The following is a 27,808-nucleotide window of genomic DNA, read 5'->3' as shown; positions in this document are numbered from 1 at the left end:
TCGGATGACTCAAGCCCACGTTCTCAAAATCTTTCTAAGAATTCCAGGAAACCACAGTGGAACATCAAGGACTGCGGTTCTCCAAAAACTTTAGCAAAAAAGGCTTTCAAAGAGGAAATTCGCTCCCGAGGCACTAATAGACAAATCTTTTCGAAAAACAAGAAGCATGTCAGACTTCCAAAGTCCAAAAGTCCAGAAAAATTTGTTTTCTCACACTACTTTTTGAAAAACTCTACCATCAAGAAAACATACAAAAAGGAATGTACAGTTTCAACAGTCATTCCTATTTCATCTGACACAACCCAAAAAGGTGTAAAGTCTTTTCGAAACAATGGTTTTCAAATCTATTCCTCAGATGATCCGAAATGGAAAGGTATTTTACCCACTCCAACACTTTTAAAGTCACATCAAAATTTTGGAAGGGTATTTTACCAAATCCAACAAAAAGAACACAAAGATCTACACGTGCTAAACCTTTTTCAAAACAAACTTTTCAGAAACCAAACAACACTCATGTCAGATCTTTTCAACCTCGAACTGGTCACAAGCCCAACTCATCCTTTAGACCGCTGACCAAACGTGGTGTCAGAACAAAAGACAAAATCTCAACCTGCAAATGTCAGTGTAGTTGCCAAAAAGATTCATCCTATGCCAAATCTAGTTGAAATCAGAAACCTCGTAACTTTTCAAAAGCACACATCACTCCAAAACTACACAAACACCCAGGACTAGGATTAAAAGTTGACAAGAAACCTGTCCCTGCAACCTCGGTCCATGCATCATTCAGAAACTCATCTGTTGTCCCAGGCTCCAAACTAGTTTGGATGCCTAAACTAACCGTGTAATTCTTAGGCTTTGTGCAAGGAGGAACAAGAAGAAGAATGGTTAATCGACAGTGCCTGCTCCTTGCACATGACCGGAAGGTTAGAATACCTTCGTGATTTCAGGCCAATTTGCAACGGTGGAAATGTTACATTCGGTAGAAATGCAAATGGAATCATCCGAGGTTACGGTGTTCTCACTACGGGGAACTTCTCTATTCAAAAGGTTGCTTATGTAGAAAGCCTTAAACACAATCTCATCAGTGTTGGCCAACTATGTAAGGCAGGCCATCGTGTTGAATTTGATGATCAATTTTGTTATGTAATGACAAGTGATAGGAGCACATGTTTGATCAAATCTCGACCCAAGGTACTATGTATCCTCTGGATGTCTCTCTGATCATAGGCAAACCGCAGTTATGTTTCCTATCCAAAGCAGTATCCGAAGTCAGCTGGCTATGGCACCGCAAGCTAGCTCATCTCAACTTCAGATACATCAACAATTTGGTCACTGGAGAACTAGTCAGAGGACTCCCTATTCTCAAGTTCATCAATGATACTTTCTGCCCTGCATGTGAATGTGGGAAGCAATCCAAAGCAAGTCACCCCATGGTGATTGACTCTTCAATTTCTGAACCACTAGTGCTCCTTCACATTGATCTCTGCGGTCCATCAACCGTAGCCAGTCTCCATCACAAGAAGTATATATTGGTTATAGTAGATGACTTCACACGCTTCACATGGGTTTTCTTCCTCAAACTCAAGTCAGAAATACCGCAGATTCTCATCAATTTCATCAAGGAAATAGAACTTCAGATAATGTTGCCAGTACGACGCATCCGCAGTGATAATGGAACCGAGTTTACTAATCATCTCCTCAACAGTTTCTTGGTGTCCAAGGGTATCACTCACAACTTCTCAGCTCCCTACACACCGCAACAAAATGGGGTAGTAGAGAGAAGGAACCGCACTCTAGTAGAAGCAACCAGATCCATGCTCAACTTCGCACACCTTCCTCTCTACTTCTGGGCTGAAGCTGTAGCAACCGCATGCTTTGTGCAAAACCGAAGCATTGTGTGCAAACGCCTCAATAAAACACCGTATGAGGGCCTTAACAACCGCAAGCCAAATGTTCGCTTCTTTCATATCTTTGGGTGTAGATGTTTCGTGATCAACAACAGAGATCAGCTTAACAAGTTTGCACCGAAGTCTGATGAAGGCATCTTCCTTGGCTACTCCACTAACAAGGTTGCTTATCGAGTTCTCATTAGACGCACAAGGTTGATCATTGAAAGCTTCGATGTGAAATTTGATGACTATCACATCCGCAATACCCCTTCATCCACTGAAACCACCGCAATCCTGGAAAGTGATATTCCTACCTCTTCGGGTCCATTAAATCTTGTTGAAGTCAATTATGACGATCTCTTCGACCCTGTAGAAACAGCCAAGTTATCCGAAGTTCTTGTGTCTCAAGAAGCTCAACAGCAGCACGCTAATGTATCTGGTCCTTCACTATCCGAAGTAGCATCTCTCAATACTTTCACCTCGCCGGTTGAGGGGGAAAGCTCTACTCCGGATCAAGCAACAACCATCGAGGTTCCAGTACTTGATACAACTCAAGTTCCCATCTGTAGAGAATCATTACCATCCATCGTTTCTTCCGACTCGGATGATGAAAACATAGAAAACATCGACACAAGAAAAGACTCTAGGATTATCACTCTTCCATTCGCAGTCCAGGGGAACCTTCTCAGGTTCCAGAGGAACTCCCATCAGCAATCCAGGGGGAACCTCTTCCAACTGCTCAAGAAAATTCCATTCTTGCTCCAACAAACCAAGATGATTCCGCAGGATGTTCTCAAGTCCAGGGGGAACTGCCATCTCCAACCGCAGAATCTTCTGATATTGAAGATATTCCCTCTACCGCAGCTGCTGATCATCTATAACCCCGTCTACACGTATGGACGAAGGACCACCCACCAGGTCAAATCATTGGCAACCCATCCGCAGGTATCCAGACTCGATCTTCCAAGGACTTATCTGATCATTGTCACTACGCAACATTTATGTCCTCAGTCGAGCCCCGAACGATCAAAGAAGCATTACTAGAACCTGATTGGATATCCGCAATGCAAGAAGAGCTAGAAGAATTCAAAAGAAACAAACTGTGGAAGCTCATCCCGAAGCCACATGGTCACACCATTGTTGGTACTAGATGGGTATTCAAAAACAAGCTGGATGAATCTGGTGCGGTAGTCAGAAACAAGGCAAGGTTAGTTGCAAAGGGCTACAATCAACTTGAAGGTGTTGAATATGATGAAACGTATGCTCCGGTGCCACGAATGGAAGCCATCCGAATCTTCTTAGCATACGCAGCCCACAAGAACGTCAAGGTACACCAAATGGACGTTAAGAGTGCATTTCTCAATGGGGAATTAAAAGAAGAGGTTTATCTTCAGCAACCTCCAGGCTTTGAAAGTATTGAATTCCCAGACCACTGCTACAAACTTAAAAAAGCAGTCTACGGTCTGAAGCAAGCCCCAAGAGCGTGGTACGAGACTCTCTCTGAATTTCTTGTCTCGTCCGGATACAAAAGAGGAGTGATTGATCCCACTTTATTTAGAAAGGCAAATGGTGATCACCTTATGCTTGTACAAATATATGTGGATGATATCATCTTCGGATCGACTGATCAAGGAATGGTGGATGAATTTGCTAAGCTCATGACCAACAAGTTCAAAATGCGCATGAATAGAGAGATCAACTTCTTTCTAGGACTTCAAAGGAAACAAGTCCCGCAAGGGATATTCATTCATCAGGAGAAATACACCACTGGACTGTTAAAGAAATATTCTATGGACAACTGTTCTTCGGCTAAGGTCCCCATGGCCTTCGGATATAAGATCTATGCTGATCCCTCAGGCGAATCTGTGGATCACAAGACTTATAGAGGTATCATAGGCTCTTTGATGTACCTCACCGCAAGCAGGCCAGACATTGTCTTCGCAACAGGTGTATGCGCAAGGTATCAGGCTGACCCAAAAGTGTCACATATGACCGCAGCCAAACAGATACTACGGTACCTGAAAGGAAGCAAGTCTCTTGGATTATGGTACCCCGCAGGCAATGATTTCAGCCTTCAAGCATTCATAGATGCAGATCACGCCAGATGCAGACTAGATCGAAAAAGCACCTCAGGTGGATGTCAATTTCTGGGTGGAAGACGCGTCAGCTGGTCATCAAGGAAACAAAGTTGTGTATCTCTGTCTACCGCAGAAGCTGAATATGTGGCCGCAGCCAGCTGTTGTTCACAAGTCCTATGGATGAAGACACAACTTATGGACTACGGATACAGAATGTTGCGGATACCAATTTACTGTGACTTTGAAAGTGCTATAGCGATTTCTCATAATCCTATTCAGCACTCCAAGACCAAACATATTGAACTACGGTATCACTTCATCAAAGACCACATCCTGAAAGGTAACATTGAACTCATATTTGTCCATACTCATGAAGAGATTGCTGATGTATTCACAAAGGCACTTGACTCTACAAAGCTCAACACTTTCTTACAAATGTTAGGAATGATGAATCCGGACCCACAATTTTTCATGAATTGATAGGCACCGTAGACCATCCTTGGTCTCTGTTGCAGTCCTAACTGAAAGTTACTTATGATAGATGGGTTTGGTATATCCTGAGTACCGCAGTCTATGTACCGCAACCCTATATCATATTTATCCTTCACTGGTCCTTCTTGTTTGTTATTACTAACTTATTGTACAAGTGCTCTCCTCAGTTCTTCTACCGCAGCCTATGTACCACACATCTACCCATCCACAATAGCAAAGGATCCATTCCCAATGAAGTTTCCATCCGCAATCACATTAATAATTTCTCAACTGTTTCATTAATCTTTGAATCATGGTGTGCTATTTAATGATCCTTCATTAAATAAAACATTAAATAAAAACATTCCTTGAGAAACTGTCTCATTCTCTTTTTGAATAAACCTTGTGTCAGACCTATTTTAGGTATGATGACAAAAACAACGTTTTTCCATAAACACCTCCTTAATCTGTCTTTTCCTCTTACCCAGCACGTCTCATCCGTTACAACTTCTTTTCCTCTCACCACACGATCACCTGACGTGATGATGTACGTCTGACTTTTCATTAAATGCAAATCCTTTTTTGATAAAATCCAAAAATTTTAAACCGTTTCATAATGTGTGGCTGAGATTTCATCTCCCAATATCAAAAAAAAAAACCCCAATTTTTTTTACCTTATCTTTTTTCACCTAGGGTAAATAAAAAATGTTTCCCGCTCCCATAAGCCCCTATAAAAACCTTTCTTCTTCCCCAAGAACAGTTTACGCTCTCTGAACATTGAATCCTTTCTCCATTATCGAACTCTGTCTTCTACACTTTCTCTCAAACACTGCAATGGTGAAATCTGGTGTATCCAAGAAACAATCCAAAGCTTCTGGATCAGTGAACCCTACTGGTTCAGACTCTGCTTCAAGAAATCCCACTCCTACGATTGCATCGAGCAATTTCAGAGCTATATTTGAAGACCATTCATCTTACAATGCCCCGATCAAGCTGATGATCAAGTTCTTGCACAATCACCCCCTGTTTGGCCCTTTCGATTCTTTTACAGACGTTGTTCCCCTTTCCACCCTATTCAAATGTGCCTTTTCAGCCTATCGACCACTCGAGAACCCACCATAAGTGCATCTAAACCTAGTTAACGATTCTTTAGTAATCATGTCTAAAGAAAAATTTCTTTCTGCCATTAACCTTCCTGTTCATCCTTCCATCAAGGTCTTTACTCCATCCATGGCAGACATCACTTCTGCACTTTACCAAATGGGTTATCAGAAGAAAATCAAAGGCATTGGAGAGTTCAAGAAAAACCAACTGCTTGCGGTCTGGCAATTCGTTTGCCATTTTGTCATCCGCAGTCTATCCGGCAGAACCGGAGGCACGGATAACATGGGACTCAAATTCCTGGAGTTAGTATGGAGTATTTTCACTGACCACGACGTGAACTACGGTCAGATTTTATGGGATGATTTTCTACAATACATTCCCAAGGAGAACCCAATGGAGAACCCTACTGAGCTCACGTTTGCAAGATTCTGGTCCCTATGCATTTCAGACCTCCATGCGGATGCAGGGATCAGCATGGGCAACGACATCGACTTCTTTGTCACCAAGGATCTCAAAAGGTACAATCCCTCATCTGATCAATCTGTCTTTGTACCAATTAGAAGACTTCCAACCCACATTCTCACCACTCTTGGTCTTGAGACTGCTGATGTCTCAGATCATATTGAGGCTACGGAAGGTATTGCCCCATACCTTCCTACCCCGCCTTTTCAAAACCCATCCGCAACCATTACCCCTGGAAGTACCGCAGTCTCTTCCTCCACTACTCTCTCAAATCTTTCTCAAAGAAGAAAGAAACTGGCCTCAACCCGTCAAGGCCCCCGCAACATCTCCAAGAAACATAGAACCCCTAAGAAAGATGCTCCCAAACCAACCGCACCCTCAAAGAAACGCAAAACCAAACCTACCGCAACCACACCTGACAATGACTCTGATGAGGATGCGCAACCAATTGCCATCCTTAAGAAAATAAAAACCAATCCCACTGGCCATATGCGTGACCGGACTGATACCTCAGCCTCTCGAAAGGCTCCGGTAGTCCTTGGGGTGGCCGCAGACCCATTCAACACCACCATCGAATACCACTCAAGCTCAGAAAGTGAGTCTGTTTCATCACCTCGTGGAGACTCCCCCCCCCCCCCCCAGTTCATTCCCAAGAGGATAACACTGGTTCTCGCCCTAAGGTCTCCAGGGCTTCCCGACTGCATTTCTTTTCCCCTGAGGAGTTGAACTCTATCCTCTTGAATGTCACCCATACACTTCAAACACCTTCCCAACCGCAGGGCACTTCTTCCTCCCTTGCCGGAACTAAGCCGAGGCCAAACTTGACTACGGGTCAAGGAGACCAAGGAAGCTCAGGAAATCCTACTCTGCTTACATCTGTAACAGGTGGTTTAGGCACGGTGAGCACAAATGTGCAAGGATCCATGGACCCGAAGGACACTTCAGTGCGATACCAAGGATTTGACGATGATAACTCTAATGACTCATGGTTGAACTACACCCCGGTATCTGAAGCCGAAATCCAGAAGTATGCCGCTTTCCGTAGGGCATTCCAAGCACGAAAAGATCAACAAATCAAGCAACAGCAGCAAAAAGAACAAGAAATCTAAGCTGTGGCTAAGTATTGGGCAGATGCAATTAACAATGCCAATACCGTAGCCACTATTTTGAAAGTTCAAGACTGGATGTCTGAGATGGCAGAAACTCTCCGCAAGGCTCAAGAAGCAACTGCTGATCAAAATGCTTCCAAAGTCCCTCCAACTCCCACTGTCCAAGAATCACAAGACGAAGGAACCGCAGTAGAAGTCAGCTCTGCTCCCACCTTCGGTTTTGATGATGTTGATCTACAAGATGTAAACAAACCCTCTCCCTCTAATGATGATCTTATGATGTTTGATGAAGAAGAAGAATCCATCGGCTCTCACCATTCCACCTCTAAGCCCAAAGAGAAGAAGAAAAAGAAGAAGAATGTTGTCACACGGAAAGAATTTTTGAGCCTGCAAGCAAAGGTTGATCAAATTCTCGTTGCGGTCAAGCCAACTCAACCGCAACCAGAAGACACCCCCGGACCGCAGTTATTGATCGAACAGATAGAGCGCTTGGAAACTCGTGAGAGATTGGCTGCTGAGCGTATCTCCCTCAAAGTTGAAATGGGAATCCGGTCCCTTGACAACAATAGACAAGCAGATCACAAGGACTTCATGGCTGCTGCGGAACGCCTCATCTCTGAGGTGACCGCAATCAAGAAAGATCTCCAAGCAGCCATTGCGGATCAAGCCACCCAATCTCAAAAGCTGATAGCTGAGACTCACACTGCCGATGAGTCCACTATCTCAGTCCTTCAAGCTACAATCAACCGCCTGCAACGCTCCTTGTCAACCAACTTCCATGGTCCTGAAATCCTTCAACTCACCAAGGACATTCACAGGCTGCTCTTCAACTCCACCATCCCCAACAATCAACAACTGGCAGTTGCCCTCAAAGCTCAATTTCAAGAAGTTTTTGCCAAAGTTGATGGCCTTCGAAAATGGCTTGAGGAAGCTCCTGGGTTGCATTCCTCAAGAGGGGGAAGTGAAGAAGAAGTCCATCACTCCAATCACTCCATCTCACAACATCAAAGTCCCCCCATCATTACAGAAAAAATTCCTACACCGCAACCCTCACCAACACCATCTCATCAAAGTCCCCCCATCATTACAGAAAGAATTTCTACACCGCAACCCTCACCGCAACCATCTCATCATACTCCACCTCATAACACTCCACCACAAAAGGAGATCACTCCTGAGAAACCAGAGACTCCCCCTCACTTCAAAAATCTGGTGGAGTACATGTCCTCTCCAAGCTCAAACGACTCCCCTGCCACTACCCAAAGGAAAAAAGATTGGAAAGCAGCTAAACTTGCTGAGCTGATATGGAGAGAATGCGGTTTTGACACTATCATGGATGAATCCTTGATAAACTCCTGGATCAATCCTCACCGCAGACTGCTGGATGATGGCTACAAGCCATACCTCACATATGCTGAACCCCCCCTCGGATGGCTACTGGGATATTCCAATCTCCCCAAATGCTAAATACTTCACAGTGTTTGAGCCATTTGACCGCAGCCTTCCAGACCACAAAAGACTGCCAATGGAATTTGAGAGACTTAACCATTTTTATGCTAAGCATTCCTCTCCCATTGAGAAAATATGGTCTAACGACAGACCATCCGCAGTCAAAAACTACAAGCCTCGGAAGTTCATGAAGGCTGACTTCATCCAATACACTCTCACTAGAAGGGAACACGACTATGTCCGCACCCAAGCTGACTTCCCCTGCATGAATCCTGAAGAAGTCTTTCTCATAGCAAAGGTGTTCCAGAACAAGTCGGAGAAACACCCGAAGATGAAGATAGCTCTTGAAAGAGCTAGTATGTTTTTGAAAGAGACTGTCTGTGATTTTGCTAAAATCAACGCAGACATTTACCCCACCATTGCCAAGAAGTTTGATCTACCACCACTTGATCCTGCACCAATGCCTACCGAAGGTTATCAAGAAAGATCCTTAGGTGCAACCAACTTCCCTGAACTCGGAGTCATTTTCAAAAGGAAGACCGATAAAATCAAATACTTTATTCCTATGACTGCCATGAATCGCCTCACCAGGAAACAACTTGAAATCTGCCGAACCGCAGTCGAAAGATCAAAGCATACAACTGCCGAAGTCAAGTTCGAGATTTTAAGGAGAATCACTTGGTTGGAAAACGTTAAGAAGTTTTGGTGGATCCTGATCAAGTTTCTTAGACTTGATAGCTGATCAAAAGTTAAAGAGGTCACTTAGGGGGAAATTGTTGAATCATGAAAAGTGACCCTCTTGAACTTCAGCTACCACAGCCAACAAGCTACCGCAGTCAAGCTCCCTCTTCAGTATCTGAAGTCATCAAAGCCAACCGCAGTCACTCTTTGTTACTTAGTTTATTTTGTCTTACTGTAATCCTCTCTATTGTCCAGTATGCCTTGCATGGCTACTCTTAGAGAGTGAATCTAATGTAACTCCTTGAGTCTCTATAAATAGAGCTCATTCTCTTGTATTCAAAACGGATCTATCATTCTGAATACACATCTCTGAAGTTATCTTTTCTATCTCTCTATCTAATTACTCATCTCTTCTTACTCACAAATCTTACTAGAATATAACTTATTACAATCTCTCTTTGGAGCAAGTCTTTTGTGACTTAATCACTAAGTTTGATCTCACTTATTAACTTGGCTTGAATGCATTCCTTGTTATGAATCAACTTATGTGTATACTTGATATAACAATTGTTGTCATTTCATTTCTTTACTTTTCCGCAACTAACTCTCTAACCATCTAACTCTAAATATTATTGTTGAGCTTTTAGATCCTTCGAGATTAACTAGTCCGCAATATACTTGTTCTAACGTTTGTTCAATTGTGTCTCAAAGTTTTTCTCTCAACATATTTACATATCCGAACGTCTGAACTACGTGGAGAAACCCGTGGTAATCCTAGATAAGAAGACAAAAACCTTACACAACAAAGTGATTAGTCTAGTGAAGGTGTAGTGGAAACACCGAAAACGATCAGAATAGGCTTGGGAACCACAAGAAGATATGAAAAGAAACTGCCTATAATTATTTAGTTATATTTCGGGGACGAAATCCTTATAAGTGGGGGAGAGTTGTAACACCCCATTTTTACTACTTCGGTAAATTGTAATATTAAACAATTATTATGAAATAATAAGTTGAAATATATTTCTTTTAAGCCAAAATAATCATCATAAACATGTAAAAGACATCGATATGATTTTTGTAGATATATAGAACGCTTAAATCTGACTTTGTATAGAGAAGTTATGATTGTTCGAAATTTTTGCGTTCAACCTTGTACGACAAAATGCGTCGTAATATACAAATTGGAGATAGATTGATTATTAGCCTAAGTAATCTAAATGAAAGTCATAGTAGTTGTAAAAAAAAGAGCGTGCATATAGAAAATGTCCAAATCTAACTTCGTATGAAAAAATTATGATTTTTAGAAGTTTCAGCGCAACAATGTGTGACATAGAAACCGGAATTTCTATCGGTCGATTGTTAGGAAAAACAATCTAAACGAGAGTCGAAGATCTTGTCAATATGATTTCGTAGATATAAAGACATCCGGGAACGGAATTTGTATTGACAAGTTATGATTTTTATACGGACTTTTACAGTCTAAGTCTATTAAAAATGTAGCTTTAAAAATAAATAGACAATTAGTTGACAGAGTCTAAACGAAAGTTGTAGATCTCATCGATAGCTACTCATGGATATAAAGTACGTCAAAAATAGAGCCCGTATGAAGAAGTTATGATTTTTGAAAAAACTGACAGATTCGTGCAAGCTTGGGCGCGCACCGACAAGGCGCATGACGAGCCCCGACAACCACCCACTTTTTTTGCCACGTGTCACCCTCCATTTGTAGCCACGTCAACACCCCCATCAAGAGGCGTAGCACGCCCTTACTGAAGTCCTATAAATTCTCTCATTTTGCAACCATTTTCCTCACCATTTTCATCCATAATCCTGTCGAATACTTTCTACCCCTTAGCCCCATTACTCCCTAGTTCCCGACTACTTTAGCGAGGCCCTGGGGTATCAGAGATTTGATGAAATAGAAGCTCCCAGATCAGAGTTCTGCCAGCTCAAATCCCGGTTTTCGCTAGAAACTCTCTGTAAGTTAGGCTACAATTACTATGCTATAAATGTAACTTATATTTATATTCATAGTCATTGTTATGAATGTGAAAATAAGATTTATCAATAATTCCAATCATAATACTTATTGATCTAATTACGGAGAGGTGTCTAGAATGGTAACGTTGGCTTGGTTGTTGGATTTTAGAAAGGTTATACGCTGAAATGGTCCTGCATTCCAATTGTCCTGCCTGGTTGATCCTTATATGATAGAACTCTCAGTATTCATTGGGATTAATGAAAGATCTAGATTTAATTACCAGATTGTCATAGGAAATATTAAGTGATAATATTATAGGTTAATACTTGTTAGGTGTGCTGCTTGCCAATTGGACTACCCGGATAACTGTTAATAATATGAGAAATTGTCCAGGTGAGTTTTGTCACTATATTATGTGCTTCAGTATATATATATATATATATATATATATATATATATATATATATATATATATGTATGTTAGGATATAGTTGCCTTGTAGTATGCAAGTAGATTATGACCCGCGTAAAACGCGGAGAACATATAAAAATATACATATAAAGGTATAAAAAAGTTGGCACTATAAAAAAAATAAAGTAACAGAAACAGATTTTGTATTATTGGTAACATTGAAATGTCTGAAAAAAAAACAATGAAACACTTGAATATCTATAATCGTTGAAGGATCTCTTTGTAGACATAACTTTTTGTTTTATTAGTTGGACGACCTTCCTTGTCATATATGAGTACTTTCAATTCATTTTCACTTGTGACACGAGAAACAAAAAACATATAACTAACAATGAGTGAAGACGGGCCTACGCAAGTATAATCCAACATTTGATAATTATTTTCATTAACTTTTGTTAATGGACATAACAAAATAAACAACTATGGGGAATTGCCTTCGCTAAAAACGGAATGAGATTATTTTATTAGACGGAGTTAACTTCATGCAAGGTATATAAGTAGTCTCGTTGAAGAATCTAGCATATATGATTCAGGCTTCAATGACGTGTCTTCCAATCCTAACAATATGTAACCTAGTACCATTGCATAGTCCTTTGGTTTGTTCGATATTACGAAGTAACATGACTGGAACACCTATTTTTAGTGTAAGTTTATGGTTGGAAATTCTAGACGCCTTAAAACCATTCAACACAAATGAAGAGTAGATTGATTCCTCAAAAAAATCTGGTAACTCTATCTCACATAAAGAGTTTGAACTCATATATGTTTTCCCTTCATCTTTCATCAATCCTAAAATGTAGTCATTGGTAGCATCGAATTCTTCATTTGTAGGTACCAAAATAACTTTATCTTGAAAATATGATGGATCATCAAGATGGTTTTCAAATGATGGATAAACGGTGGATACAATTGAATGAATATGGTCACCTGTAGAGCGAACAACAACGTCTTCTAGAAATTCAAATTCAACTTCACCATCATTAGGGCCACCAGTATTACCTTCACTAATTTTAAGAATCCACTAATCAAATGCTTTTGTCTCATACAAATCATTAGTTAGACAACCAAACTAAAGCCTTATGTTTACGGTTAAACGTAAAACTTTACATTCACGCCATCATTCAACAGGGGAAGCTAAACAATTTACGATATACCTAAATAATCAAATGCATATCAACTCGATAACATTAATTGAAAATGTTCAAGGTTTAACGTTGGAAGTTTGATGTACAATTTATGAATTGATTTTAGATTTATTACAGTTCAAAGTTCACTGTCTGTTTTTGATGACTACTCAAATTACATTGCTAATCTCAGTGGAGGTCACTAATATGGTTGATGGTCTGATCTTGGTCGATGTGATGTGTTCTTCTCAATCATGAAATCAATGTGGATAGTCCGCAGACCATGTGCTGAGTAACACCTAAGTGAAGCATTTTAACACATTTAGAACAACATAAATCCATTAACTTGCATGGGATAGTTGGGGTAGGGCCAATCAACTATTACAGGAAGACCTTATTACAGTAACTTAAGAACATTAGGTTATGAATATGCAACATTGTTTTTGTATATTGATCACATTCTTTCTAGTAAAAAAATCCTCCAAATGTTTCCTGGTAATGATCATTAGAAAGTACAAAACATGTCAAATAACATTTTAGCTTTATTATATCTCGAAGTTATTTCATATGTGTAAGATACTAAAATGAATAAAGATTTTGAATAAATTGGGTTAGTCAAAACTGGGTTTTTCTTTTTCTTATTCGGGTTGTCATATCAGGATTTTATCCTTTTCCAAAAAGATTTCTCCACATATGTTCATCAAGGTAGGCATTCAAGAAATCTACCTGCAGTTAAAGAATTCCAAAAAAATTTATTTTTTAAAAGTACGATGCTATTAATGAATTTTTTTTTTGCAAAGTTCGACGCTATTAATGAAATTCGCTTCCAGAACATTGTCCTACAAATGAGCTTCAATGTTGGAAAACATGAAACGTTTCAATATCATCTAAAAATATTCCAAAATAATATTTTTTTTAAGTACAATGCCGTTAATAAACTTTTTTTTTTTTTTTGCAAATTTCAATACTAAAAACAAATTTTACCTAGAAAATTGTCATATTAATGACCTACTAATTAACGTTTAAATTTATATATTACATAAATGGTTCACTTGTGAACAAAAATACATAAATAGTCTATATGCGAAAGAAAATGAAAATGTACTTTCCATTAATAAAATGTTTTCAAAAAAAAATCTTATTAATGAGCTCTAATGTACATAAAAATAAAACTTTTCTAGATTAGCCAAAAAGAATACAAACTCCTTTTTTGAAACTACGATGCTATCAATGATTTTTTTTGCAAAGCTTAATGCTATTAATGGATATTTTGTTTTCCATAAGACAATCCTTTAAATGATCTTCAATATACAAAAAATGTAACTTTCCATATCAACTAAAAATAATTCAAAAAAAGTCATTTTTTTAAGAGTACGATGCTATATATGAACTTTTTGTTTTCAAAGTTCAATACTAAAAGCAATTTTTTCCATAAAAGGTCCTAATATAAGGTTAAAAGAGCATATTGTAAAATACTTATCGATCTATATGAGCAAGAATTAAACATTTCCATCAATACCCAAAAAGGCATATAAATCATGCCTCATTCTATAATTAATTCCAACGCCCCACAATGTGGAATCCTCTCAGTGGCAGCATTCCAGAACTCAAACCACATTGGATAATTAATATGAAGAGAAGCTGCAATAAAAAATAATAATTGTCACCATCTCATACAAATATTATAGATTATTGGGGTGTTAGATAGCGTAATAACTTGCCAACAAAAAAATACCAACACCTTGTAGACATCACATGTACAACATTTAATAAATATACAAAAAAACATTATATAAAATAAACTATGGTTATGATATCTCTTCTAGGGTACATATGATTATTGAAATTAATGCCAACAAAAATCTTCAATATTTAAGTGGCTCTAAATACAACTACCCTCCAGTTTTAGGGCGCTTGACTTCACCCCACTCCCAAGTAGAAACAGTCCCTCAAATACTTTAAAAAAACCTGAAAGATTAAAATATACACACAAAAAGATGAAAATGGTAAAATGAACTTTCAAATATAACAACAATATTTTATAGATAAACTACAAACAAGCTAGAAACATGCAAATAGAGACGAAAGAACATCATAATTAGATTAACACCATACACTCATTTAGTCTTATCTTTCTTCTTCCCTTATAGGAGTTTATAAAACATTTTCTATTGTATGATAGATTTCTGAATTACTTTTTTGAAATATGTGAGGTTGCAAAGAATGGAACAAAAAAGAAATGGAATGGATAGGTAATCGTAAAAGCAAGATAATATAATAAGTAATTCCATTCCAGAAACATGTTTGTGAGGAATGGAATGGAACAATGAAAAATTCATACGATTTTTATGTTATGTATTGCAATTTAAATTATAAAGATAATCTTTCACATATCTTTGTTTAGTTATTATTATGTAATTAAAAATGGTTTATATTGCAACTTTTATACTAATATCTTCTCTTATTGCTGAGAAAACCTTGATACTCACAATGTTACCAACCCTATTTTCAAGAGTGTAGGGTGTACCCATTTATCATTGAGGAAGTAAACTCAATAAGAAGATTCAAACCAGTTAAACAAAAGAATAAGGTTATGCAAGGTTCTTACTATGCTTCTCGGCATGCCCAGACAACACAAGTTAACCAAAAAAAACCTGCTAATTAACCAAAATTAATCAATCCCAAACATTTTCCAATAAGATTTATCGATATAATATGTTTACATGGTATACTAAAACTTTATCTTTTCTTTGCTATTGAGTCTAAAAGATGTTTTTTTATAATATTAAAAAAGGATAAGTGAATACCTTATTTCTGAGAGCCCACTTTGTATTTTTAAAGATGTTTTTTACAATAAATCAAAACACATATCACTACTGGGTTTTGCTGAGTTGTAGAATATATGGATCACTCAATGGTATAAGGGTTTAAATTCCATCTCCAAATCCAGGAAGGGATCAAATGGGTAAAGCATTATAGATATTGACTCGAGTATATCTTCCATTCACGACATGGTAAGCCACAAAAAAATCATTGACTAAATGAATATACAAAAATGTAAAAATAAAAAAGAAAATAAACATATACAAATTCACTACCTAGTGGACATATCTTCCAAATTGAAACAATGGATGAGAGGTAGCGGTGCTGCTGTGTCCATCATTTTGCTCTCCAGATATCTATAACTTAAAAAATCAAAATCAATAATACAGATCATAAGAACAAAAATCGAAGCAAATTCAGAAAATGTAACCATTATGGATTTAAACTTAAATCGAAAGGTTTTATAGATTGGAACTTCATAGTTGAAACAGAATAAAAGAAACATAATCTAAAACGTACCCAAAATCGATCTAAACTACGACCAAATTAAATTAGAATCCAAAGAAATTTATCTCTATATCATTCCTCCTTTTTTAATGATGATCGAACACAAGACTAGTCTACACACAGATCGAAGCCGACATATATTCTATTTCTTCTTTCCCCATTTCCTTCCCCTATATAAAACTTAGGTTAGATAAATTATGTAAAGAAAAAAGTGAGAGAGGGTAGGGGTACTGGTAATGAGGGATGGGGCGGGGCATTTTTTCATTTTATTTTTGGTGAGATTTAATTGTCGTTAATAGAATTCCTAATTTAATTCATTTTATTTTTGGTGAGATTTAATTGTTATTAATAGAATTCCTAATTTAATTCATTTTATTTTTGGTGAGATTTAATTGTCATTAATAGACTTCCTAATTTAAAACGTAATATATGTTTTATAAAATTTGTGGACAGAAATAAAAGGGTTGATAAAGATGATGTCAGCAAATAATCTAAGGGTGGAAAATATAGGATTGAAATGCAATCAATGGCCCTGATTTCTTGAAGTTAGAATTAAAGGTTCTCTTTTAATAATGTTTAGAGATTATGCTACTAGACTAGTTTGGTTAGTTGCATGTCGTGTTGAACTGTGTGCTTGATGTATACGTGTGGATATATTATGTGGGAGTTGAGGGTGGACCAGCTTCGTGCTGAAGGTCAATAGACTCGGGCAGACTAGCATTATGCTAAATTCCAAAGTAGCGGACCAGCTTTACGCTGAAGGCAAAAGGAGGCGAACCAGCTTTATATTGAAGGCCATTATGTGTACACATTGTATATATATTTTGGTATATGGTATCCTGAGGGAACTCACTAAGTATCGGCTTACATTTGTTGAATAACTACTTTTCAGGTTGTTATTCAGATCCAGGAAAGTCTCATGCATGATTATACATGCATCGAATGCATTAATAATATTTTAATACTTCTGCTAAAACTCGTTTTTATAATTAAATATGTGACAATAATTTTGTAATATAACGTGTGTAAGACTTATGTTTGATCAAATAAAAATGAAAAAATTTTCCTTAAAAATCAGGACATTACATGATGGTATCAATCACATATTTCTTTATCCTTGAAATCTGTAACAAATCCACTCAAGTAACCAAATCTAAAGGACCCAATTCAGAAGGCAAGTCCATGTTTAACCAACGAGAAATCACATTCCACGTTCTATTAGCAATTCGACACTCAACAAAGAGATATGACAACGATTATGCTTGTATGTTACATAAAGGGCACATACTGGACTCAAGCGTAATACCTCTATAAAGCAAATTTGTCTGATTTGGTAACTGATCTAAACATAGGCTCCATAAGAAAAAATTTACCTTCCAAGAGATGGATTTATTCCAATTAGTTTCTTTCTCGTTATCCTCTAAAATCAAATCTTCAATATGCTTTCTAGTATCCTTAACCGTAAAGGTACCATCGGCACAAATGTCCCAAGTCCAAGAGTGAACACCATCCACAGGCTTAATATTAGCTAGCATATCCATAAGAGCATTAAGTTGATCAAATTCCATACCTTGTTGAAGGTCCTTGCACCACTCCCACCTCCCTTGATTGTCATTCCACTTGTCTTTAGGGGTACAAGATTTTTTATTTTCCAGACAATATAACATTGGAAAAAAAATATTTAACAGAACATTTCGAATCCACACATATTTCCAAAAAAGCACATCGGCATCATTAGCAACTTTTCTATGCAATGAGTCCTAAAGGCGATGCTTTGACTGATAAAATATTCATTTATTAAGTTCTCACCCATATCATTCTTCCTTTTCGATGAACTCCCACTACCACAAACATTGATTGATAAAATATTCATTTATTACCCAAGTTCTCACCCATATCATTTAATAATTTTTGTAAATCAGCTTTCGATCCTTCCATTTTATAACCGAAGAGAGAACCCAATTCAATATATTCCACACATTCATTTATCAAGGACACACCATTTAGTTTGATTTTATTCTTAGGCTTTAAATGACTCTTACGTCCCCACCCCCCCCCCCCCCCTTCAGTAAAATTGATGTGGTTGAGAAAGAGAAGGTTTTTTCCTCCATGACAGCCCCTATCGAAGCAACCCCAACAACAGGAGCCTCCATCAAAGGTTCTGAAATGGGCATGTTCATATTCTTAAAAAATTTACCTCCAAACCTAGGAGGTTTAGAGATTGATGATGCATAATCTGACAAGTTTCCCACTGCACTTTTTCTACCCGTTCTTTACAATTTACCATTCTATCTCCCCATTTTTTTCACCTTTACATCAATCATTGCACCCTCTCCCGACAAGTCGTCAATTATTTTCCCATCTATCACAATCTGATCATCTTGTTCATTATTTTGTTCATCACCAAATTTCACGTTATCCTCTAATTTCTCAAGATTGTCTGCTTCGTTAATGTTTTCCATTTCAATCTCTTCATCAACTTCCTCCAAATCGTCATCCAAATCTTCTATTTTTTCTACATCTTTTTCGTGCTCTTCCCTAATTTTTATTTTTGTAACAGAAGGAACCCAACATGATATTTCCGTGACTCTAACTTGGAATGAAACTTCACCAATAACAACCATGACATTTTAAACAATCGGGGTTCTTAGCATTAGTTTTTACACATACCCTCCTAGTACTAATAGACCAATCTTGATCGCCATCTACAAAAATAACCTCTCCCCAGTTTTATGCTACCTTTTTAAAATCTTGACTTGACAACACACATAGTGGTAATTCATCAATCTCAAGCCACACTAATCTATCTTGAATAAAAAAATTCTTCATTAGAGGTTTCAACTTTCAACTCCTTAAAGTAATATTTATTTTCTTCATACTTCTTAAATTTCATACATGCATAAGAAGACTTGAATTCTAACCATACCCACATTCCACCAATGTATTGTATCTTAAAATCTCTAAAACCCTTTTTAATACATACCGTATGCAAGTTTGAGATCAAGTTTATATAAATAACCTGTCCCATTACGACGTATGGAGCATCAGTAATGCGTAGCAAGTCTTTTTGATCAATCACGATTTGTCTTCCGATCTTCACAACTAATTCAGTTGGAACTCGCTTCAAAATTGATGCAAAAGTCTTATAATCTCCTCCGTTTTTGAAACTCTCCCCTAAACCTTTTCAGTGGTCTTTAAAGAATTGATGTTATCCTTGGTGTTTCTCTGTGTATCCTCCTTCACAAACCTAGCAGCTGAAGCAAAAAGATGGTAGTTTCTAATCCAAATAGATCGGATATTCTGAACCAAGCGATTAACATCTTCAACACGAATAAACCTCACAAATGCAAACTTCTGACCCTTATTAGAAAGCTTTCTCGCAACATAAACATCAGTAACAATTCCCAGTTGATCACATCGATTCCACACTTCTTTTGTTTCTAAATTACTAGGAAAGTTCGTCACATACAATGATATCGACATGTCTTCAATGTGTTTGAAATTCAGATTTCTCCTATCCTTTGATTGTTGTGATCTGTTTTTCCAAACACCCACCTCCATTCATCATGTTTATTTGAGTACGATCCCATCACAAGATCATCAGCAATTGACAATTATTTCTTCCCCCGCCCCCTGTCGGAGATCACTGGAAATTCCAAAGTCAACGGTGACGGAAAAAGTCAAATTGACATTCTTTCCTACATGCTGAAACTTTATTTTTGTTACTGATGAAACCAGGTAAAAACTGCAAATTTTGGCAATGAGTTAATATAGAACATGTCAAACTGAACCATGTATGACAATAATTAATGAGATGTTCTCATATGTGGTATGTATGATAACGCATCATTAATAATTGTCCTACATAAGTTCTCGTGAGCAAAACCTGAAAAAACCGGTCAAAATGACCGGTGGCGGATCCAAAAAATTTATATGTTGGTGGCACTTATAACCATCTATATGATAGGGTCGAGTTAAATGGTCAAATAACTAGTCCAATTGTGTGATTTTTCAGTTTTTTCGATCCTTTATTCAACTCATGGTTCTTAAGGCATGCTTTCCTTTTTTTTTCGGTTCGGTTTCGTAAATATATTACTAAAGTATTTTGGTTTAACATAGCACAAACAAAGCACCAAACTCGTAACTATATTGGTAAACTATATTGCAAACTATTTTACATAATATTGATTGTTAGCTAAGTACTTAAAGTACATAAACAATTAATTTATAAAAAGTCCGATTGACTCATATGGGTTGATAATTTATAAATTTAACCACAAATGAAGACTATAAAAAAACGACTAAACGAGTTTAAAGTATTCATAAGTTAATAGAAAAGTTAAAGGAAGAAAAATACGACTTACCAAAATAAATTTAAGACAAAAAAATAATAATAATAAGAAATGAATGTTGGCTGCCACTTAGCCATCCCACATCGAGCAGGCGAAGAAATGAACGAGGAAGGGAGCTAATATAAAAAGGGCAAACTGCCAAATAAAAATTTTATTATTTTCAATGTATTCTTTTTAACAAATTAGACCGACTCATTGGAGGCTTCCATGATAGTAATATATTTAAGCCCGCTTTTCTAATATAACAAATTAAATAATTGAATTGTTATTGGGGCACGTGCCCCGTCCTAAAAAGCGTGTCTGCTCCTAACAAAGGACTAATGATTGAATGTGTACAAAAACAATAAAGACTTAAAGACTTATGTTGCAACAAAAAACATTAAGGATTAAATGTGTATAAATTGATAACTATATTACCTTATTAATTCATTTTTTATAGCTTAACCTAGAGACTGGAATAGCCGGTTATAAGAGCTGAATATATACAAAAAAATAAGTTAAATGGTTAAATATGAACAAAAACATCATGTACAAAATGAAAACAAATGTTTTAAAAATCGGTATTTTAGTTGAATCGATTATCAACTCTCAGTAAACAACTTACAGTGGTGTGTGTTGGTCTTTAAGTTGTGTACAGTCTGGATAACCTAGTCGCTCGAACTATTGGTGGGATGTCAAGCCCACCAAACAAATTACACCATTTTTCTTGCAAATAGAACGTAATACAGTAGTAAAAAGGGGATCAATCCACGGGGAAATAGTTATATTTAACCACCAATACAATCCAATTGAACAAGTGAAATAAAATTAACTAACTAAAATTAAACTAATGGGGGGGGGGTGTTGTGAATTGTTTGAAAACTAAAAGACTTAAATGACTAAAGAGTTTGCAATTAAGCAAGATGGTGAGATGCTCAAATACTACAGAGAATTGGTCAACCAAGGCAATTCAACACCATAAATATTTGTTTGTCTATCACTAGGATTCAATATGTAAGCTTATCATTCATCCTAAATTGGTTAAGGCAATCATGAAGTATGATAAGCCAAAATTCCTCAAAGATAGTATGGAGGTTGAGGAAGGCCACAACACACCTTCTTAATCATAATCAAGAACATAATTGAAGCAACTGAACTCAAAAGAATTGATTAGCCTTAAGATGAAGGAATTCTCAATTCCTAGAGGATGGCAATGCTTACATTGTTACACATCCATAAAAGAGTCATGACCTATAAGCTAGAGATGATTTCTACCATCATAAAGCTCTAGTTCTAAGCAAATTCAATGATTCATTGCTAAACCAAAGAAAAAGACTAACAATTTTTCATTAAGTACCAAGCTCATGATCAAAGTATTAACCAAGCATAAGAATTATGAATTATAATCATAAACATGAGATAAATGATAACAAAAACATGAATCCTTCAAAACTCACAAATATCCAAGGGTTTTAGCCAAATTCAACCAAAATAAAGAGATTACCCACTCATGATAACAAGACAATGATCACAAAAGTTCAAAAAACTAGCAAGTACTAGAAGAATGTAGCTCTAGCTCCCAAAAATCGCCTTCAAGGTGCTCTAATGATGGAAAATTTGAAGTATGGGCTGCAAGAACTGTTAGGATCGAGACACGAACACGAAACTCTCACTCTCAGCTCACGAATTATAGAAAAACAAGAACACAATAATTTAAGGTGGTTCGGTCTATTTCTGACCTACGTCCACACGAGGGTAACTAGGAGTATATATATTTCTTCTGTGAAGTTTGTGATGGATCCTTGCTTACAAATACAGAGCAATCTCATTTATAGAGATTGAAATTGAGAAAGTATATTAAACAAGAAAAAAACATCCGGGTCTTCATCCACTACCTCAAAACATGGATGTCCCCCTTTTTCTTTCTCCATGTTTTCTGGCTTTCCTTGTTTCCTGCCATTTCTTTTGACTAGCCCAATGGCTTCACACTCAACAATCTCCCACTTGAAGCCACGAAACAATCTTTACCATAGCTTCAACTGTGTATCTGTATTTCTGTAAAAACTTTTGATCTTGACTCCTTCCTAGTTACCCTGGCCTTCTCTTCAATTGACCTGAAGGCCAGTTGAAGCTATGCAAAACTTCAACTTCTCTAAGGTAACAACCTTAGTCAACATATCAGCTGGATTTTCAGTTCCTTTGATCTTCTTCAATTTCAGAGTACCGTCATTAATTCTTTCTCTGATGAAGTGATATCTCAGCTGTATGTGCTTTGTCTTCGAATGGAAGACCGGATTCTTTGCAAGATATATAGCACTTTGATTATCACAAAATAGTGCACAATCAACTTGTTCCTTGCCAAGTTCTTCGAGAAAGTTCTTCAACCATATAAGCTCTTTGCTTGCTTCAGCAACTGCCATATATTCTGCTTCTGTGGTTGAAAGGGCAACACTTTTATGTAGTTTGGACATCCAACTTACTGTAGTGCCTCCCACTGTAAAGACATACCCTGTGGTGCTTTTGTATGAATCTTTACAACCACTAAGGTCTGCATCTGCATAACCCCTTAGAATGACATCTTTTTGATGGGTTTTAGGTACAACAAATAAACTAGAAACAATTCCTAAGTTCACATGCAACCTACTTTGGATCTATGTTTTAACTATTGAACATACAACTTTGAATTGCAAAACAAGAACCCTAGAGGAGAGAGGCTAATTTCGAAATTAACAAACTAGGGTTTAGGGTTTACATACCTTTCAATTGTTATAGCAAACAATTGATATTCCCTTGATCTTGATCTTGATCTTCTTGGAAGCTTTAGCACCACAAGTGTAATGCCTCTAATGGAATCACACCCAAACTAGCAAGAAGGAAAGTAGAAGAAGAGAGAGAGGAGGGAGTATGCAAAATCTCGGCCTTAGGGTTTCTTCCAAAGAAAGAGTACCAAAAACATGAACCAGGAGGCTCCTTATATAGCTGAGGGATCTAGGGTTTAAGGGAAACCCTAGTTATCCTTTGCTTAGGGCCTAAGCAAACCCAAGGGCCTTATCCAAGCCCCTATGGACGAAATTATTAGGGTTTCCCCTAAAGATTTCGTCCACCCTCTTCCAAGGGGGTTCTAGAGCCTTCCACTCAACTATTAGATAATTGCAAACTAGTCCCTATACCTTATAATTAATTCTTTTAACCCCAAAATCAATTCTGATTAATTTATGGATAACAATTAATTAAACATAATGATTTCTAATTAATATGTTAATCCATTAACATATTAATAAATCATTTATATATATATTAATTTATTAATCTTATAAATTAATATCTCTCCTTTCATAATTTCCTTGTCCAGTTTCTAGGTTGAGGGCAACCCAAAAGGACTGTGCTGCTGTCAATTCAAGTACATACCAATTATAGTTATGGGCTTAGACACCTAATCCAACAGTCTCCCACTTGGATAAGTCTGTAACTATAATTGCTATTATGCCTTCTAAATTTGACCAGCAAATTGTAGCTTCCAAAAAGCTGCTGCCGAACTCTGACCCAGTCAGTTATGTGTCCTAAGATAAGTGATCATATAACCCTTCGTTCTGCTTGATATCCCCAGACAAAAGACATGGAATATAATCAATCTCTTTGTCCAGAATCTATGTTTCCCGATTCCTGATTTGTGATGATGTAGGACTTCTAATTGAACACATCAATTTAGTCCTGGCTGGGCCCAGCACATAAGTCAACACCAAATCATCGAGGGGCCCACAGATATCGCTTTTCCTGTTAGGGCAAAAGGAACGAATAAACGTTGACTCATATGCTTGTATCTTTTACTCATCAAATTATGCATGACAATACGTTTTATAACACCAAGTTACTGATGCGTTTTCGTATCACCAATGCACAACCGACTTGTAAATTACAACTCATATATCTTCGTTTCAAGATTATAAGATATTATCGTCTCAGTATTACTCGTGATGAATTCCATGAAGTAATACTCTGAGCGTGGGTTTATCCAATACTCAAATCTCAATTTCTGAGTACTCATGAACATTGCAGCAATTCTATTGCCATGTCTATCCTTAGACAATCTGCAATCCAATTCATGACAGTCTTAATTCACTACTTACTTCCAAGAGTACGAGCGACTGTGGAGTTTGAATAATCTCATTATTCAGGAAGTAAAACATGCAAAAATGAAACACAATAATAAACAATTGACAAAAGGTAGTAGCCAAACTTATAAATAATACTTTATTATTTAATCACCAAAAGTCAATTACATTTACTTTGTTACAAGTTTCAAAAACTAATCTAACTACTAAAACTAATATCATCTTTCAGTCCTATGCTCCGAGCATGCTGAATATGCTTAGCCCTACTCAGACCCTTTGTGAGGGGATCTGCTGGGTTATCTTCAGATGACACCCTCTTTACTATAAGATGGCCTTCTTCAACTCTATGTCTGATGAAATGGTACTTTCTGTCGATATGTCTGGTCTTACCATGATCTCTCGGTTCCTTTGTCAAGGCAACCGCTCCTTCATTATCGCAGAACAGTTCCATAGGCTCCTGGATGGTTGGAACAACTCCGAGATCCCCGATGAAGTTCCTCAACCAAGCTGCTTCTTTCGACGCTTCACTTGCTTCAATGTACTCTGATTCACAAGTAGAATCAGCCACCGTATTTTGCTTGGAACTCTTCCAAGTAACTGCTCCTCCATTGTCCTTCGCAAATACTTGAGTATATTCTTAACTGCTATCCAATGAGCTCTACCTGGGTTTCCCTGATAGCGACTGACCATGCTCAAAGCAAATGCCACATCAGGGCGAGTACATGTCATAGCGTACATGATCGATCCGACAGCGGAAGCATAAGTTACATGACTCATGTCATCTATTTCAACATCTGTACTTGGGCATTGAGTCTTACTCAATTTGGTATTGCTCTGGATAGGTAGCTCTCCCTTCTTGGAATTTTCCATACTAAACCTCTTTAGTACCTTATCCAAGTATGTGCTCTGACTAAGTCCAATTAGTCTCTTCTTTCTATCTCTCAATATTCTAATCCCAAGAATATAGGCAGCTTCTCCAAGGTCTTTCATGGCAAAACACTTTCCAAGCCAAGACTTAACTTCTTTCAAGGTTGGAACGTCGTTACCAATGAGTAATATGTCATCGACATACAACACCAGAAAAGTTACTATACTCCCACTAGCTTTGATATACACACAGAACTCATCTTCACTTCTAGAGAAACCAAATTCTTTGACTTTCTCATGGAAGCAAAGATTCCAACTGCGAGATGCTTGTTTCAATCCATAAATGGATTTCTCAAGCTTGCACACTCTATTAGGGAACTTTGCATCAACAAAACCCTCTGGCTGACTCATGTAAACATCTTCAGCCAACTTCCCATTAAGGAAAGCAGTTTTGACATCCATCTGCCAGATTTCATAATCATGAAAGGCAGCTATGGCGAGCAATATCCTAATAGATTTAATCTTAGCCACTGGCGAGAAGGTTTCATCATAGTCAACCCCTGGGGTTTGAGTGAAACCTTTTGCAACCAGTCGAGCCTTGAATGTGTGCACATTTCCATCCATGTCTGTCTTCTTCTTGAAGATCCATTTGCACCCAACTGTCTTACGACCTGGTGCACTATCAACCAAATTCCAAACTTGGTTGTCATACATGGACTTAATCTCGCTGTCCATTGCCTCTTTCCACTTGGAAGCCTTTGGACCTTCCATTGCTTCCTTATAAGGGACTGGTTCATCTAAGTTTACCAGTGTTCTGTCACTTATGAATGTGTCACCATCTGAAGTAATATGGAAACCATACAACTCAGGTGGCACACTCACCCTAGTGGATCTTCTAAGAGGTAATGAGTTATCGATTGGTTCAACAGGAACTGTTTCCTCTGGTTGAGTGCTAGTGTCATCTAAGGTTCCTTCATTGGCTGAATCTTGAATTTCTTCAAGGTCAATAGTGCTCCCACTGTCCTCTTTGAATATGAGCTCTCTTTCAAGAAAGACTCCTCTTCGTGCTACAAAGACCACGTTTTCACTAGGCCTGTAGAACAAATATCCAAAAGACTGCTTTGGGTAACCAATGAAAACACATTTCTCACTTCTAGCTGCTAGCTTGTCGTGAGTCTCTCGTCTTACGAAAGCTTCACAACCCCAGACTTTAATATGTGCTAACGAGGGAACTTTCCCTGTCCACATTTCGTGAGGTGTTTTGGCAACCTTCTTTGTAGGGACAAGATTGAGGATGTGGGCGGCTATCTCTAAGGCATACCCCCAGAAGTGAATAGGAAGCGAAGCCCGACTCATCATAGAACGAACCATGTCTAACAAGGTTCGATTGCGCCTCTCAGCTACACCATTTAACTGTGGTGTCCTAGGAGGAGTCAATTGTGAGACTATCCCACATTCTTTCAGATAGTCGTTAAACTCGATACTAAGATACTCCCCGCCTCTATCGGATCTAAGTATCTTTATCTTTCTGCCCAATTGATTTTCGACTTCATGTTTAAACTCTTTGAACTTTTCAAAAGTTTCTGACTTATGCTTGATCAAGTAGATATATCCATATCTGCTATAATCGTCAGTGAAAGTCACATAGAATCGATTAGCATCTCTTGTAGTTGATCTGAAGGGCCCACACACATCTGTCTGTATGAGATCCAACAGACCTTCACCTCTTTCACAAGACCCTGTGAATGGTGATTTTTTCATCTTTCCCAAAAGACAAGATTCACACATATCATCTGACTTTAGGTCAAATGATTCCAACACTCCATCCTTTTGGAGTTGGGCTATGCGTTTCTTGTTAATGTGTCCAAGACGACAATGCCACAAGCATGCCTTGTCTACACTATTAGACAAGTCAATATTAAGTACACTATTTCCTAAGCTATCAACACAAGTCACTGTTTCATATACACCATTACAAGGCAAAGCTTCAAACATAAAAACACCATTCTTATAAACAGAAATTGAACCATTCAAATCATTAAAAGAATATGTAAAACCTTGTCTGAACAATGCATGAAATGAAATAATGTTTCTCGTCATCTCAGACGAATAGCAACAATTTATTAAATCTAATCTAACATCATTACTAAGCAGAAGCTGATAAACTCCGATCTTGGTTACTGGTGAAGACTTTCTGTTTCCCATGATCAGGTTTATCCTTCCTCGCTCTATCTCCTCACTTTCCTTTAGACCCTGCAAATCAGAACAGATATGAAAACCACATCCTGTGTCAAGGACCCATGAACGAGAAGATAATGAGTTATTAGCAGAAATAGTGTAAATACC

Source organism: Lactuca virosa, chromosome 7 (genome assembly GCF_052849685.1).
Source record: "Lactuca virosa cultivar CGN04683 chromosome 7, Lactuca_virosa_CGN04683_v6, whole genome shotgun sequence".
In the NCBI taxonomy this organism is placed as follows: Eukaryota; Viridiplantae; Streptophyta; class Magnoliopsida; order Asterales; family Asteraceae; genus Lactuca; species Lactuca virosa.
The sequence above is the reverse complement of the archived record's forward strand: the minus strand, read 5'-3'. Positions refer to the sequence as shown.